The sequence below is a fragment of the Drosophila serrata genome, unplaced genomic scaffold (genome assembly GCF_035046125.1).
Source record: "Drosophila serrata isolate PLE 108 unplaced genomic scaffold, ASM3504612v1 contig_165, whole genome shotgun sequence".
Lineage (NCBI taxonomy): Eukaryota > Metazoa > Arthropoda > Insecta > Diptera > Drosophilidae > Drosophila > Drosophila serrata.
Genome location: NW_028257063.1, coordinates 4,474,074 through 4,491,408, shown reverse-complemented (window position 1 = coordinate 4,491,408; position 17,335 = coordinate 4,474,074). Strand labels below are relative to the sequence as shown.

At 36.0% G+C, this 17,335-nt stretch overlaps 1 long non-coding RNA gene across 1 annotated transcript; it reads left to right on the top strand.

The window, feature by feature from the left end:
* The first annotated feature begins 6,127 nt into the window (after nucleotides 1-6,127).
* Nucleotides 6,128-15,656, top strand: LOC147644526 (uncharacterized). Its single transcript, XR_015270345.1, has 2 exons — nucleotides 6,128-6,336; nucleotides 14,646-15,656. It is a non-coding gene; the product is annotated as an uncharacterized LOC147644526 (long non-coding RNA).
* The last annotated feature ends 1,679 nt before the right edge of the window (nucleotides 15,657-17,335 follow it).

Below are 17,335 nucleotides of genomic sequence, written 5' to 3'. Positions count from 1 at the left end.
ATTTGTTAACCTCTTAAAAACTAACATAGGAAAGCAGTCCGAATTAAAATTAATGCATTTTTGGCTTAGTTATGAGATTTTTAGTTTTTGATGCTTAGGAAAAAATTGTCATATAAAATTATAGATAAATATATCTGTTCAAAGAATGCAACTATAATTTCAGTCATTTTAAGTTTTTAAAATGTTAAACTGAGTATGCAGATTTATTGTCCTATTAACAGAAAACAAAGGAAAGCAATCCGAATTAAAATTAATGCAGTTTTGGATTAGTTATGAATTTTTTAAACTTTGATTTGAACAAAAAAAGGTCATAAAATTATAGAAAAATGGTATTCTAATTTCAGTCAGAAGCTTGTAATGCAGTGAAGGAGTCATATCCGACCCCATAAATCATATATATTCTTGATCAGAATTAAACGGCGAGTCGATCTAGCTTTATTTTAAAGAAAATAAATTTTTTCAATTTTTGTCGATTTTTTTAAAAAATGATAAGGGGTTACATCATTAAAATTTCCGAAAAATGGCAAAAATTTTAGGTTTTAAACTGAGTATGCAGATTTGTTAACCTCTTAAAAACTAACATAGGAAAGCAGTCCGAATTAAAATTAATGCATTTTTGGCTTAGTTATGAGATTTTTAGTTTTTGATGCTTAGGAAAAAATTGTCATATAAAATTATAGATAAATATATCTGTTCAAAGAATACAACTATAATTTCAGTCATTTTAAGTTTTTAAAATGTTAAACTGAGTATGCAGATTTATTGTCCTATTAACAGAAAACATAGGAAAGCAATCCGAATTAAAATTAATGCATTTTTGGATTAGTTATGAATTTTTTAAACTTTGATTTGAACAAAAAAAGGTCATAAAATTATAGAAAAATGGTATTCTAATTTCAGTCAGAAGCTTGTAATGCAGTGAAGGAGTCATATCCGACCCCATAAATCATATATATTCTTGATCAGAATTAAACGGCGAGTCGATCTAGCTTTATTTTAAAGAAAATAAATTTTTTCAATTTTTGTCGATTTTTTTAAAAAATGATAAGGGGTTACATCATTAAAATTTCCGAAAAATGGCAAAAATTTTAGGTTTTAAACTGAGTATGCAGATTTGTTAACCTCTTAAAAACTAACATAGGAAAGCAGTCCGAATTAAAATTAATGCATTTTTGGCTTAGTTATGAGATTTTTAGTTTTTGATGCTTAGGAAAAAATTGTCATATAAAATTATAGATAAATATATCTGTTCAAAGAATGCAACTATAATTTCAGTCATTTTAAGTTTTTAAAATGTTAAACTGAGTATGCAGATTTATTGTCCTATTAACAGAAAACATAGGAAAGCAATCCGAATTAAAATTAATGTATTTTTGGATTAGTTATGAATTTTTTAAACTTTGATTTGAACATAAAAAGGTCATAAAATTATAGAAAACTGGTATTCTAATTTCAGTCAGAAGCTTGTAATGCAGTGAAGGAGTCATTTCCGACCCCATAAATCATATACATATATTCTTGATCAGAATTAAACGGCGAGTCGATCTAGCTATATTTTAAAGAAAATAAATTTTTTCAATTTTTGTCGATTTTTTTAAAAAATGATAAGGGGTTACATCATTATATTTCCAAAAAATGGCAAAAATTTTAGGTTTTAAACTGAGTATGCAGCTTTGTTAACCTCTTAAAAACTAACATAGGAAAGCAGTCCGAATTAAAATTAATGCATTTTTGGCTTAGTTATGAGATTTTTAGTTTTTAATGTGTAGGAAAAAATTGTCATATAAAAGTATAGATAAATATATCTCTTCAAAGAATGCTACTATAATTTCAGTCATTTTAAGTTTTTAAAATGTTAAACTGAGTATGCAGATTTATTGTCCTATTAACAGAAAACATAGGAAAGCAATCCGAATTAAAATTAATGCATTTTTTGGCTGAGTCTTTTTCTATGCGGCTTTATTTTCTTTATATATTATTTATTTAAAATATACCACAAGTACCTCAAACCCTTCTTAAATATGTTCCTCTTAATTGTCATGCCCAGAAATGTCACCAGAAGAGCAAGCAGAAACCTATATATTGTAGTATATCTCTTATACCTATACTTATAGAGGGCAGAAGGAAGGGGTTGCATGGTGGCCTAAAGGAGGATCGATGGCTACTGACTGCTCCTGCTGATGCTGCTCCTCCTCCTGTTGCTGCTGCTGCTGACGATGATGATGCCATCTGTGTGTGCCTGGGCAGCCTGACATGGCAGTTGCTTGTCCCTCGTCCGCCGGCTGCCTCCCAGCTCCTCTTTCCTCTCTCTCTCTCTCTCTCTCTGGCTATTATCTCGATCGTCTTTGTATTTTTCTTGGACTTGAAGCTAAAGCCTGGTCTTGGTCTTGGTCATGGAGTTGGACAACATCATATTGGTGACACATGAACACGATTGCGAGGCTGCCAGTGGAGTCTCGTCAGTCTATAAAGTTGGCAAACAGTTGCCGTTGTCTCCTGCCTTCGTACAACGTGCAACATTAGCATTTTTTTAATTTGCTACAACTGCAGCGTGCTGCGAGAGTGCAACTCCATCCTCCAAGATCTTGGCTCCTGCATCTGCCTTAACCATCATCTCATCCCATGTTGGTTTTGGCGTGCGCTCTGGCCGGGTTGAGTAAGGTCCGTGCCATTTACGGAGCTCCTTTATCGGGAAATGAAAACATCAGGGCTTCAGTCTTGAAGACCCAGACCCGGAGGCGTTTTCTCCAAGGCCCAAAAAAGGGCGGCCTGGCCAACAGATGGCCCTTGGGTCAGGTCGGTCTTTTGGAATTATTTGCACGAGGAGAAATTTTATGGGAAATTAACTCAAGGTATCTGAAAGATACTTTTGATCAAAGCTAAAATTTGGAAGCCTTGTTTTTAGGCTTAATTATAATATTCAATTTTAAAAATGTCTGTTATCGCCCAGAATTTCTTTCTGTGTCTTTCCAAAACTTATCTCTTTAGTTTCAAAGGGAAACTCTCGCTCATTCGCTGACTGGCTTTAATGGCCCCTTGAGCTAATCATGATTTCCGTTCGCACTATTTAAGCCGCTCCACAAATCATGATGCGCTCTCTTGGTGTCAGATCTGAGATCTTCACAGATCTCAAGACCCTCTTTCCCCTTCTGCTAACCAATATCTAAAGGAATCTCCCGGCCAACAGCTCGGGCGTTGGCGGCTCAACGCGTTTTGATGTGTAATTGTCTTTGTAATTCTAGAGAAATTGCAGTCGTCGTCAAGTTGGTCATGTTGATTTATGCGTAGGGGAAAAGGAAATGGCAAGCTGGAGAAAAATAGTTTTTAATTAAAAATATTTTATGCTCGATTTCTGACGAAGCTGCATTAGTCTTCCAACTCTTCCAACTCTTCCTCCCTCCCTCCATCCGCACACACATCGTTGTCGGCCATATTGTCGGCCATTAAAACAATTCTACACATTTTCCACAGCGGTGGAGCGTCTTGGCCAAGAGTAAGACCAAGTCCAATCCAGTTGGCCGACACCCATTAGTGCTCAACATGGAAGCTTCGGCGCTCATTCGATTTTAATTGCCACCTTTTGGGCCGGTGCCCTTTTTTTTATATACATATATATATTTTTTTTGTATTTCGTGGGATTTTTGTCGGTCTCAGTTCGGGGCTTCGCCTCCTCTCGACTCCTCGCTTTTTGGTCATTAGCGCTGGGCCTGCGTGTAAAATGGCAGCTCATTGCGGTTGTCCACTAAAAACCACTCCATTCCACTGAGGAAAATATTTCACATTTCTCAGGGAATTAATGTTTAAGGTTTCGGAGGGAAAAACTGAAGTCAAAAGGGTTCAACAAATCCCTAAAACTATAAAATATGTAGGGTAAATTATGGGAAATGTCCCTCATATTTCCGTTTCTAGATATTTATCATATAAAAAGTATCAGTAAACAATTTCCTTAGGTTTAGTTATGTTTAATAAAGATCAGAGAAGAAGCTAACTTTGGGAAGCAAAAATTTCTATACCCTTACATAGAAATCCATCATAACTCAGTCAAAAATGCCTAGATTTCCAATAGGAAACCGTTCTTTTGCTAGTCTTTATCGGGCTAATAAATCTGCATACTCAATTTAAAATGTATAAACATTCACATTTTTACGAATTTTTTACAATTTTAACGATGTAAACCCTTATAAAATGTTGAAAAAAAGGCTAAAAAATTGTTTCCTTCTGGCATTGCTAGATAGATTCGCCTGTTGATTCTGATCAAGAATATATATGATTTATAGGGTCGGATATGACTTTTTCATTGCGTTGCAATCTTTTTACTAAAATGATAATACCCTGTAAGGGATAAAACAGACATAAATAGAGATAAATAAATATATAACTATCATATAGCGATATATGTAGGATGTCTAAAAAGGTTTTCTAAAATTAGAAAAGAACCAAAATACATAGCTTTCGTTTTACCCAAAGGAACATATTAAAATTTCTTAAAAAAAAAAACAAGTACCCTAAAAAGTTTGCTACCCAAAATTATACCCGAAAATCAATTAATTTCCTCCATTCTTTTTTCTCTCAGTGTACCCTACAAAGTTGTCGACATATTGAGGTTGATTCTTTCGGTTCAGTTCGGTCCGCTTGAGCTGAGTTAGGCTTCGTTGTGGTTGGGTTTCAGTCTCGGTTTCGGTTAGGTTGTTGTAACTAATCCGTGAGTGGAGGTATTGGGGGATCTCGTGCTGGCCGCCGCCTCACATGTGCAAAGTCATCAGCTTGGCTCTTGGCCCTGATAATGATGATATATGGCACATTATATATACATATATATATATACATATGTATGTACAAAATACGAACGGCTAATGGAAATTATTTAAACTGCTTACCAGGAATCCCTCAACAAAAATATTTCCCCCCCCTTCACTGATTGCCTTATAGTTATGACTGCCAAGAAGTCTTCGATTATTATATGTGATTTTTTATTATTTGCAGGTGTTCCAGTTTTGGGACGACAGGAAATGTGGTAATTGCTGCAAATTTCGTAGTTCTTTCGTAATTAGGATTGTTTGTGGTAATGATTTTTGGTCGTCATTCTTGGCATGCAACCGAAGGAGAATCAATGATTGTAATTGATACAATTTGGCTCAAGTTCTTGTGAGTAATTCTTTGAAAAATTTATAAAATAATTATAGGAAGTGCCTTGGAATGTCTAGCGGTTTTTTTTTTTTGTGAAATAATAAGGATATTTAATGGGTTTTCTGAATATAATAAGGCTATAATAATAATAAAGAAGAATATAGAAGAGATTCTTTAATTAAAGAAGAAAGGATGCTAATTTCGGCACGCCGAAGTTTGTATACCATTGCAGACCGAAATTCGATCACTAGGAATTAATGCAATATAAATTATATATATATGTTTAAAAACAATAAAGTAATGCCTGCATTTTCCTCTATTTTTAACGATCGTTTGTATGGCTGCTATATGATAAAGTAGTCCGATTTTCATAACATTGTACACAAAATTCTAGAATAATATATAATGGCTAATTACCGAATTTGATTAAAATTAACTTAACTTAACTTATTTGTTTTTTTTAAATTTTCCGATCGTTCCTATGCCAGCTATATATATGTATAAAATTATATAGAAGAATAGCTTGTTCTTAAATTTGTTTCAAATCAAATCTCGCACATCTGTGCATATGATACCCAACTGGTTCTAACATCCCCGGAACAAAGTGACTTCTGCCGGCCAAGTTTCAGAAATGTGTTGTGTTACAAAAGTTGCAAGTCATTGTTTATTAGTGTTCAAAGTTAGTAACTGAACATACATACTTACTGGTCATAGGCACTTACTGTTCAGAGTTACTTAATGTTTATTGATACTTACTGGTCAGAGTTACTTAATATTCATTGATACTTACTGATCAGAGTTACTTACTGCTCATAGTTACTTATTGTTTATAGGTAAATTAAATATCAGCTCGCTGCTCCTCTCTGCCTCTCCCCCTCTCACTCTATGTTAATCTCTAGAGGCAACTCCTACTCTCCCACGCACTCACACTCACTTTCTCTGCTCTTCTCTGCTCTTCTCTTCTCTTCTCTGCTCTGCTCGGGGACTATAAATAGAGGCGCTGAGGTCGCGCGCGCCTCAGTCTGTCCTAGGGGTACCTAGTGTTAACATCAATAGTGATAGTGCAAGTGATCAACCTTCGACTTTAAAAATATGACGTGGCCAATGAAACACATCTGGATGACTAGGAAGAAGCCTACTTTGGATGAAGTCACCCAATCTTGGTCACTACACGGAAAGGAAGTAAACAATGACGTGTCCTTTACTGCGGTAAGCAGCTATTGGTGGTATCAGACCTAGGTCTAGACTATATATTCCAATTTATTTCCTTACTTTCTTACTGCTTTGGTCCCCTTTACATACACAGATATTTTTAGATACTTTAGATACTTACTTATTATAGTTACTTACTGGTCATAGATACTGACTGTTCAGAGTTACTTAATGTTCATTGATATTTACTGATCGGAATATTATTTATACCTCTTCAGTATTTATTAATAGTAATGAAAAATAAATTTCTTGAAATAGAGATCCTTACAGAGTAATATATCATAAGAATAGTATAAATATCGCTTTCCCTAGCATTCCTTAATAATAAATTACTTCAAATTGAGACCCCTTAATTAACTCAAAAATATGCATATTCAATTAACCAACTTTCCTCCTTAATAAAGTCCACTCTATATTCCCACACCCACACTTTTTGCCGTAAATTATTAGATATTTATGAACTCTCCCATTGAATAGAGTTTTCCTTGTCCACCCTCATTTTTCTTGATTCCCCCCCAACCCTAGAAAAATACCAATTTCCGCCATGGCACTCGACAAACGCTAAATGCCTGTGTGGAAATGCAGAAATGCCATTGTTTCGCCAACTAACTAACTAACTAGTTACTAACTAACCAGCTAACTAACTATCTGGCTAACAGCTAAACACAATTAAATGCGATAATAATTATTTACCTTGGAGCGAAGCCAGCGGACATCAAAAGTGTTGAGAGCACGCAATAATCAAGCTGCAAATGCCGCTCAAAGATACAAATACAGATACAGATACAGATACAAACTAGAGCCAAGTCGAGGCTTGAATGCAATTAATTAACGCTTTAAGGCTGTGCAAAAATTGCAAAATCACTAAAGCCAACACTAAACAGTAAACAATTCCCACTCGGATTCGCACTCAATTGTTAATTGTAATTGTAATTGGCTTTAATGATCTGTGAGAGTTGCAAACTGAAACAGAATTGTTTCGATTTGATTCGCTGCAATTTGAGTGACGCGAACGCATTTTTGCTATTCGCACAATTGTGTTAATTAGAGTTAGTTAGTAACCCAGCAGAAAGCCCCTCTAAAAACTAGCTCTAAATCTTAGCTTCCCTGCTGAGAGATATATATGGCTGCTAATAGGGTACAACTTTATTGGTCAGCTAAAACTATGGTTTTTGGTTTCAACTCCAGTTTCCAGCTCAAGTTTCCCCTCTTAGCCTCTGTTTGTCTGTTCAATTTAGTTTTAATGATGATGGCAACTCCAATTGCGTCGTGTGGGTTTAATTAACTTAATGAGCCGCAAAGAGCCGCCATGCTCACTCACACTTGACCAAATGTTGGAGTTATGGCATCTCTATATATATATCATCTATGATTACACAGAAAGAAATAATGGGAAAAGTGAAGAGTTTTTGACTAAAAATAGTCAAATATAGAGTTCTTTAACAAGTAGAGGGCTTATATTATGTTTTATAGTATATAGTTTATATTACTTTCTTAGAGTCTTCATAATTTACTATAGCTGCAATTTCACACACCTTGAAAGGGTGTTTTTTAACATCTTCTAACATAACAATGTTCTATTGTTTCTATTGTTTTTCCTCATTTTAGAAACTCTAATTGGTTTTGTAGTTTAGTATTCTATATATATATATATATATATTCTAAAATATACCAAATATGGACCAGAACTTGAAATATCTTCAAAAATATTATAAATATAGATCAGAAAATTACATATTTCTATGTTTTAAATCCAAAAAAAGTCCTACAATTCTATGTTATTGAATTTTCATCAGCTTATTCATTGTAAAATCATACTATATTGGTCATAATATTCTTTTCCGTGTATCTGCATCTGATGGATACACCGCTTGAGACAATTAAGAGCTGCCATTTCTGCCATCAACTGATTGGCAACGACTTTGGCCTTGGTAAATTGCCATCGGCCGACAATTTACACTCTGATTTCGATCAATTATTGTTTTCCGCCTGCCCCAACGCCACCAACCTCACCAACCAACCAACGATCCATTCATCCTTATAGGGCATGTGCTCCATGTGCTGCGGGTTCATTAACAAATATTAGTCTCAATATTGTTTTATCATTTTCAATTTATGTCGACTTGTCTTTGTCTGGGGTATGTCAGGAATTCTTCCGATTGGAATTGAAAGAGAGGAAATGCGGGTAGCTGACTTTACAGTCTATATAATTATTGTATTATGAGATATATATATAGATTCTAGTAATGGCAGCTAAACATTGACCTTTTAACTTATTTTTATATAGATTTATTTGCTGAATGTGTAGCAACATTTCAGGAAATATAAGATTCCCAAGAAACTAAGTTTCCCTTTCCCCGAATCGAGGCATCCTTTCGCTCCTCTAATTGAGTATTTCTAACCATTTTTGGCGTATCCAATTATATTTTCGCATATGAAAAGGAGTGTGAGTGAGTATGAGGCTCAAAAGTAAGTTATTTCCTGGCGCTGGCCGAGGACGAGGACGCTCACAGAGGTGCCTGAGTGTGCGCCTTTTGCGGAGTATCGGGAATCGGGAATCGGGAATCGGACTCGGGGAATCGCAGCTCGCAGAACGTGAGACTCCTCCGAGGGACTCGCAACGTGAATGGGCGGAGAATTGTTGGAGGTTCGTCGGAGAATTGGCAAATCGAGTGGCGGTCAGGGAGGGGAAACTCGCGATTTAGCCAAGAAGATGATAATGCGAGTACAGAGAGAAATTTTGAAATTTTTAATAAGGGAATTGTGAGCTAAAGGTAAGAAAACATTAACATAGTATTAGTTCATGTACAGTTTTTAAAAATTTAGTTTCTAAGACTTTAGTCCAGTTTTTAGTATTTAGTTTTGTTCAAAAGTGATTTTTTTCTATTATTTCTATGGGAAAAATTTGGTTTTACAAAGAGATTTACATTGTATATTCATTACAGAGAACTAAAATATATTAATTAAGGGATGTAGAGCATAAAATTACCACAAATGTGATAAAAAATAAAAAGGAAAAAAGGAGTAAACATAGGCAATCCAAAGTTTGTATGTCCTTACAATTGGATTAAGAAAATCATCATAACTAAGCCAAAAATGCATTACTTTTTATTCGGAAAACGTTCCTATGTTAGTTTTTAAGCGGTTAACAAATCTGCATACTCAGTTTAAAACCTTAAATTTTTGCAAATTTTTGCAAATTTTAATTTTTAAGGGGTTACCCTTATCATTTTTTGAAAAAATGAAAAATATTAATTTTCCTTAAAATATAGCTAGATTGACTCGCCTTTTAATGCTGATCAAGAATATATATACTTTATAGGGCCGGAAATGACTCCTTAAAGCTTCTGAGTGAAATAATAATACTTAAAATGGTATAAATATTCTACGAAAGCATTTGCATTTTTAAACTACTCATTAAAAATGTTTGGATAGATTTTTCTGTATCATATGCAATATATCTTTAGACCTTAAATGAAATCCCTTAAATGAAATCCCTTAAATGAAATCCCTTATATAATAATTTCTTTAGACAACCCATTCTTACAAACAATTTCTCTTAAATTCGTTAATTCCTTTAAAGTAACCCAAATTCAATAACAGTGCATTTCCGTAGACCAACCATCTGGCGGACTGGAAACAAACCACGAAGGATGCTTTAAATGGAATGGCTAAGTCTTCCTCTTTGGGCCTAAGTAAGTTATAAATAATAACTGGCATGTTGTAAATCAAAATTATCAGTTTGCGTTTGCAAAAGGCTTGCCCTTCTCCCAGTGCCAGTGCCAGTGCCTGCTCCTCCTTGGGGGCTCCACCAAGAGTCTCCTCGAAAGCTGCTCGCTTTTTTTGCGTTGGCCAAAATGGCAGACAAGCAAATTATGGCCATGGCCAGGAATACGGACAAACCGGGGCTGTCCATTGTGATTACACGTCTGGGCATGGTTGGTTGCTTGCTCCGATCGTAATTATAAGGCCTCACTTCTGGCGGAGATTGGGGCTGCCCCGAAGGCTGGTCCAGCGTTTAACCGCATAATGCCAAAGTCTGGAGTTTGGAGTTTGGTGTTTTTTTTCTCTTCTCTTGGCCTATGAGCTCATCCCGGCCACGTCATGAGTCACACACACTGGAAAATGTCACCCCGAATGTTGTGGCAGCCAAGCTTGCCATGTTCACCGGCAATTGAGCCATGTTCGATTAATCTCTTTGATTTATGCTCACGTGAGCCGCCAATGCCGGCAAATGCCGAACATTAACAAATGTCGCCTGTCTGCGCCCTGTTTGTGGACTCAGAGTCGGAGTCGGAGTTGGAGCTGTGTCCCCTCCTATTCTCCCCTACTTATATGCTATGTATGTATCCACCATATTTGCCCATAAAGCCATGTGTTATGCGACTTTAATTGGCGTTTATTGTGAGGGACGACGAGACGCCTGACTGTGAGCAGCAGCAGCGCCAAAAGCCAAGCGATCCAAGGCGATCCCAGCCAAGTCAAGCCAAGAGCTGGAGCGGGCCCAAAGCGGTCCAGACCAGGCCAGGCCCCTGAGTTAGGCTCAAGGAGCCCAAGCTGGCTGGGATCGGGATCAGGGAGCTGAAGTCTAACAAACACTCAGAAAAAAGATGGAAAATTGAAAGAATATAAAATATATCCTTAAGATCTTAATATTATTTCATATTTTCAAAACAAATGTTGTACTTTAAAACTTTCAAGAATAAATATTTTCACTAATTTTTATCCAATACTTATTTAATCAAGCATCGAACATATTGCTTAACTTTATAAATTTATTATTATTAATTTCCTTCACTAATGAAATGTTTTGTATGGGAAATTGGTGATGATGCTTAAAACAATAGTCTTTGAATTTTACCAAAATTCTTAAGAGAAACATTAAATAATGTTTTTAAAAGGTGGGAAGGATCCCTAAAACCTATAATAATAATAAATAAAGATTATCATCATAAACTGAAGAATTTCGATTTATTATGTTTGTGGTTTCAGGATACTAAAATCTAGATAAATAAACTTGAAAATCCCTTTGCTATAAAAAAACAATATAAAAAAAGTTTAGTTCAAAAACTTAGAACTAAGAGTCTTAAAATTAAGACATATTACAAAAGATCTTTAAAAAGCCTCAAAAGTACCACTCAAACCCTAGAGAAGTCGTTAAAACAAGAGTAAAACCATCTTCAACTTAATAATCGTTCTTAATTCTGTTTAAATATATAAAAATATGTGTACATATAAATTATAATATATAAAAATCTATATAAAACACCCCCCTTTAAATCTCTGTGCATTTTCTAGGATGTTTTTTTCCCCCTGCATTAACTGAGGGGACAAATGTTTGCGGCATTTTGTGGCAACTTCTTGGTTGCTCCGCCATTTGTTGCTGTTGTTGCCATTGGTGTTGTTTTTGTGGAATTATGAAGCCATAAATATGAAATTCAGCACATTTATTAGCGTTGTCAAATGTCGTGGCCCAAACGTAGTTGTTGTAGTTGTTTTCGCTGTTGTTAGTGTTGCCTCGACTGAGTCTTGGCTTTAGTTGGAGTCTTGCTAATGGTTTTGGCTTTGAGCAGGGGGGGAGGGAGGTGGAGGTTAGCTTTCGGGCCAACTTGCTGCATGGGGCCAATAGTCGGGCTTGTTTTTCGGCTTGTTTAAACAGCAGTTGGGCTTCCTCCATAGTTTTTGTGCTTTTATTTTCGTTTTCGTTACGTTTTTCCAGCGCGCTTTGACACCAAATTTATTGCCCGCAATTTGTGCTGAGCTGTGAAAAATCTTTTGTAAGCGGAAAAGTCAGAGGCTGAGTTTCCAGAGTTACAGATTGGCCAGATTACCGCGATTCTGAACTTAGCCGCGGGGCTAGTTTTAGTTTTAAGGTTTCCTTTTTAAACACAAATATGAACTGCAGCTAATCATGGTCTCGGCTTGATTCCCATTTTAATGGCAGACAATTTGTTGATTTTCCACTTAGCCTTCCCCCACCCCCCCCCCCCCCTCAAAAGGTTAATAAGTTAAAATTCGAAATTCCCCAAAGAAAAAAAAAAACATGAAAAACACAAGAGAAACTTGCCCCGCTTGGGTTTCTTCTTGTTATTAAGAAATGAAATTTTGTTGCTTTATTAGGTTTCCATAATCATTATTGTTGGTGTGCTCCCTCCTCGACCATGCTGTGCCCCTCCCTGCCTGATTGCAATTTCAACTTTAACTCTGTTTAAACATTATTTTGTTTCTTTTCAAGAGAGTCCAAGTAACGCCCCTTTTTCGAACGGGGTGTAATATTTTTGATTGCCTCCGGACACGAGATGCCGTCAGAAAATTGCTTAAGTGAAAAAATATAAAATTATGGAGTCGCCTTGGGCTTGGTCTGGGCCACAAAAAATTGATTGGAAAATACATGCAAGAAAACTATTTTTTGGTTCTTAAAGGGTTTTTCTTCAGTTAAGGAGTGTGGTAATGGATTATACTTGAGGTTCTTGAAGGGATATCTCTTATTAATTATTAAAGCTTAAATGAAACAAGATTTTTAAATAGAATATTCAGTAAGTATTATGATGTAACATAAGATCAGTAAAATAAAGAAGTGAGTTAAGCTAATTTTAGTTTTAAAATTTCGTTGTAATTAATTTGTAATACTAATAAAAGCGGATACCCTTTAATTTTAAAGCATATATGCTTAAATTAACATCGTGATTCCTGGAACCCAATCTTCTCACGCTGCTTGGGTGGCAAATCCCCAGGAGCAGCGGCTTCTCAGATCTTTTGCCTTGGCCCATAAATAAGGCTCAAAGGATGGCGCAACATCATTTGAGTTGACAAAAGGGATGCACACGACGCAGGACGCAGGACACAGCACCCAAAAAAAAATGTAACAGAGGACAATTTGTGAGTTGACAAAATATATGTGAGGCGGCCGAAATCAAAGGACCTAGGAATTGACCTGCTTTCCCGGGGCTTGTGTGTAAATATTTGGACAGATATCCTCCTGAGGGGATCAAAAAGGACCTGCTATCTATTGACTGCTTCCTCTAAACCGATTCAGTGTGCAACAAGATCATTGTGCAATTGCCGCTCTCATGTTGTAGTTGCTGGCAATGCCATTGACTTTTATGGACAATTGGCGCTTTGGGTGGGCTAATCAGGGGAGTTGGCCGGCATGTTGGCACTTGTTAAACGCTCCGCCTCGAAATGGCCTGGCCTGGTCGATACAACCGGGCCAAGTTAACAAGTTGCCTGGCATCCCAACCGACGGCCATAATAAAATAATTGTCATCAATTGTCGGCCGACTGTCAATATTGACAGCTCATCAGATGCATGTACAGTGAGGCCTCGTACAACGATCGCATAATCATTCATAATTATCCCAGACGGCTCGCTCCTCCATATAACCTGTCACTTGATGATGTCTTGGCCCGTTTAAGGAGTCCGAAGGGGATGTCTTCTCCCATCTGGGGAAGAGTCTTGGTGGAGCACTCAGCTAGCTGCATGCCGGGCATGTTTGGGTTAATCGTTGATCTAGGAACTAGGAATTGCGACAATCAGAAGTCGGTCACTGCGCAGTTATGATAACAAGTCAAGCCATATAGAAATGATACAGGGGATTTATGAATTAACTTGGCTTAGAACTTGTTTAGAGTTAGTATTTGTAGAGTTTTCCAAAGGGGTTTAAGGGAGATAAAGTATGAGAGAAGGTTCTATTAAGATTCTAACATCAATTAATAAATGTTATGAATTAACTTGTATTGCAACTCGATCACAGTTAGAGTCTATATAGAATTTTTAAAGGTTATAGGAGGATAACTCATGAAAGAGGTAGAAAAAGTAAAGGTTTAACGCTGTTCTCTTAAAGATTATCATGTGTGTTGACCTTTTCCTCTGAAGATAGCAAATATCCCAAATTTAGTTTGTGGTTAAAAATATTTTTCATTAACCATATAAGCAGTCTTCTGAGGTAATTTATTAAATAATATTTTCAGGAAACTAAGAGGGAGCTTTAAAACCATTATTTCAAACAGAAATTAAAGGTATAAGAGCTTTGAACTGATCTTTTTTTAAAGATAGCAAATCTACTTTAACCTAACTAACTTTACGTTTAACCAAAGTAAAAGAAGTAAAACATTTCAAAACAAAAACATAAATCAGTTAATACATAGCTAATATCTAACTTCTTGCATTTACATACATTTTCCTTATTATGTTTTTCAATTTCCCTTAAGAAAACCCCACAAAAGATATATACACTCTCACTCTCCGTTCAATTAAAATTCAATTGAATAAAGCGCTTTGCTCGTTTTTTTTATCTTCCTTTCAGGCACTTTGCTCATTCCTCAAGACAATATGGTTCGTGGCTCAACATCCAGTTATCCTTGGCATCCTTCCGGGGTCCTTATGAGGGTTGAAACAACCCTTGTGCGTCTCACCCTTACCGAAGCCTAAACGTTTCTAATTTGCTGATGGCACACAAGGGAGTGTTCATTCTCAGGGCTCGTCCATCTCCATCTCCATCTCCTCCATCCATCTGCTCCTTCTCCTTCTCCTTATGCCTTCTAGGATGGCGTAATGCGGCATTTTCCATTTTCCACCCCCTCTCGTTTGGTTTTCCTCGACTGGCATTTCCTTCTGCTTTTGTGGCCGCTGTGCTGATGGAATAATAAAACCGCGCGTGTTTTTACTACAAATTGACGCTGCTAAAGATCAAATGGCAAAAGCTTCGGTCCGCCTTCTACATTTGCTGCCTCCCATTTTTATGCACAAAGAAAAATAAAGAGTAGTTTTTCTTTTGAAAACAAAGATTTAGTACAAATTATAATAGCATTTGTAATAAACAAAATATTTTGGTTATTATTCTAGCGGTTTTAAATTAACGTTCATATAAACTGATTTATTTGAAAAATATTATTGAAATTCTTGGTTGATTATCTTTTAATATTATTATTATTATTATTAGGCTTCTTTTGAAGCTTGAAATGTTGCTTTTTGTAAAATTTTAATTACTTTCTCTTAATAGTATTTATTTAAAATTTTACCACATACTTGTACACATAAAAAATCATCCTAAACACACTAAGTTCTTTAGAGTTTATATTTAATTTGTCAGGGAATAAAAACGCTATATAAAAATCACCTTTAAACAATAAAAATATTACAATTTTTATCAACTTTTCTAAATCGTAGTAAAAAGTCCCACAAATCAAATATGAACCCCATCATTCTCTCCTACTTTCATCAGTGAAATAGCTCTACATTTTTAATTTACAAAATCTCTTTTAAATACTATTTATTTGTTTGATATTTTTAATATAGAACCTTGTGATTTTTCCTAATTTTTCCCGTGCTTTTCCCTCCCCTCTGCTTATTTCTGTGTGTGAACGCTCCACGTGTAGATTGAATTGAATTGCTCGGGGGATTTTATGGCACGTTGCGGAAATCGTTTTATTATCCTTGTTGCCTGTTTGTTGGCTGTTCATTTCAAGCTCTCAGGACTCGGACTCCTGCTCCTGCTCCGTAAAGTGCGTGGGTGGCAACCAGAACCGTAAACCGGGGGCAATTTATTATCTGACGCCAGCATGTGTAAATAAACTTGGTGAGGCATATAGTCCTGCCCCGCCTTTTTTGGAAGGAGGTTGGGTGGACTCGGCCAGGATGGCAGGATATAGCCGCAACAACACAAACACAATTGCGTGGCAGTGTCACGGATTCGCTCGTTACGAGCTAAAACAAGATCCCGGCGGGAGCGATAAGGATGTAATCAAATTATGCACAGAGGACCAGACCAAAAGGGGATTCGGGTTGATTTTAAGTTAATTAAAAATCATGACAAAACAACGCCCTTGTTGGGTTTACTTTGGGATTGGGTTCCGTTCTAACCCCGGGGCGAGTCTCTCCTTCTCTCTTTCTCTGGAGCCTTGGGATTGGGTGATAAGCGTGTAAGTGCACAGATTGAATTAATTACGGGTGGCCAGTGGGTGGCATTTTGGTTGGTTTTCCCTACTTAAAATGGTGGAAAAAGGCACCTCGCATACATACATACCCCGGTGACCCTAATCAAGTGTCGTAAAAGTTGGGTCCCCGTTTAATTACTTCCCTCTCCGTTATTAGGGCTAAAATTAATTAGCCAGCTCCAGTTTTTTTTTTCTTTCCGTTCCTTTCCTTTTTTTCACTTCCTTCTTTCCCGCATTAAAAATGAGATTTTAATTAATTCAGTTATTAGTCTAAATATATGTTATTGCTTTTGGGGGAAAATGCGCATGGAAAGTTCTAAGCTAAAACTACGTGTATATTAAACAATCATCATCATCATCATGGGTATAGTAATCTATTAAATCTATTAGAGGCGGAAAATTACTCTCGAAATTTGGTTCATTTTTGGGCAGAGTTTAGCAGGGAGATATGATCAAAACATTTGCGTAATTTGGGGGTTTGTTTAAAAAAAATGAAAAGGGGGAAATTAAGGAAAGTTGAGAGGGTTTTTTGGATGCTTTTTATGCATTTTTTTGGTTTGCTGAGTCATGTCGAATGAAGGTTTTTAGCTTCTAACTAAATGTGTGTATTTTTCTAAAAACTAATTTTAATAAATTGGGGAACAATGTTATTGTGATTAATTTTTTAATGAATTACCCCATTATTTCGGACAAAAAACCTACGGGAAAATGTTTTAAAAATGTTAATTACACAAAAAACTTTTCCTAGGGTTAATTTTCAAAGGAAAAAGTCCCGGTTTAATTTTTTTAAATATAATTTGAGCCCTAAAAACAACAATTTATGATAATTATAGTAAATAAATGCAATGCTAAGTTTGTGGAAAAGTCTAAAATTACCTTTACAATTTTCTTTTCTAAGTTTGCAACCTTGTGAATCCCATTTTCTTCTTCAATTGTACCTCTAATTTTCCCTCGCTTACATTTTCCATTTTCCCCCAGCCCATCAATGACTTCAACAGCTGCCCGGTTTTCCATTCAATTAGTTCGAATGAAAAGCAAATAGGCGTTCTCAAGGCGGAGA